Raw genomic sequence first — 1,163 nt, forward strand, 5'->3', positions numbered from 1 at the left:
ACATGATAGGATTTCACTTTAATTGCACTTTAGAATTGTAGGATTTAGCTTAAACTGTAAAATAATAAGTTTTAGTTAAAATAGTAGATTATAGTTACAATTATAATTGCAACTTAAAATATATTTATGCTGAAATAGTAGGTTGCAACAAAAGCATAAGAAAAATACCAAAGAACCAAAAAAAAGTTTTTCCCCTCCATGAACTGCCACCTTACCGTGGTGGAGGGGTTTGAGGGCTCTAGTTCTCCTAGTCCCGTCTGGGGTTTCCCATGGCAGACAGATCCTAGGTGAAGAGCCGGACTAAGAGCAGTTCAGAATTTCTTTATTAGTAGGTTATATTAAAAAACGATTGTGTCACCAAGGCATCTGGTGATTGTCACCCCCTCATCAACACCACCCCAGGCAAGAGGGGGGGCGCTTTCCTGAAGGGCAATCTGATTATGAGCCCCCACTAAGGGGCCTAAGGCATGAGAGGTATATTCCCCTAAAGCAGGGGTGTCAATTTTCAGGCCTCTGAGGTCTGTCATCCAGAAACTCTGCCTTATCTGCTGCTGATTACCCAGATCAGGTGTATTTGACCAATAAGGAGCTTCAATGGCAGGTTGGTTGGAAAACATGTGAGACACTAGCCCTCTAGGCCAGAAGTTTGACTCCCCTAACCTAAAAGGTCATCTGATTATGACCCCAGACCAGGAGGCCTTACCAATGAAGGAGATGTAAGGGCCCTTTGATTAGAAGCTCCTACCAGGAGGCCCTCGGGACAGTACAGGCCAAAGGTTTGGACACACTTTCTCATTCAATGGGTTTCTTTATTTTCATGACTATTTACATTGTAGATTCTCACTGAAGGTTGTGTAAGGTCTTTCTGAGTGGACAGGTAGAGGCTGTAGGAGACCTGCGGGAGCAGTTCTGGGGGTCTTTACACCCACGAAGAGACAAACGCCCTTATGCCTGAGGACATGGCAGGCCACCAAAACCTTTGAGCCACCAGGAAACCAGGTCTCATAAATCCTGGATGGCAGCCAAGCGGGATGAGTAACCCCACTTTAGAACAAAGAGAGGCAGGCACAAACAACCAGTGACACTATTCTTCCAATGTCAGTTTGAGTGCCAACAGCTCTCTGTTCCCTATGTTGTCGTTACTCTCTGCAGGACTGAGATTG

This window comes from Oryzias melastigma, unplaced genomic scaffold (assembly GCF_002922805.2).
Source record: "Oryzias melastigma strain HK-1 unplaced genomic scaffold, ASM292280v2 sc00430, whole genome shotgun sequence".
Lineage (NCBI taxonomy): Eukaryota > Metazoa > Chordata > Actinopteri > Beloniformes > Adrianichthyidae > Oryzias > Oryzias melastigma.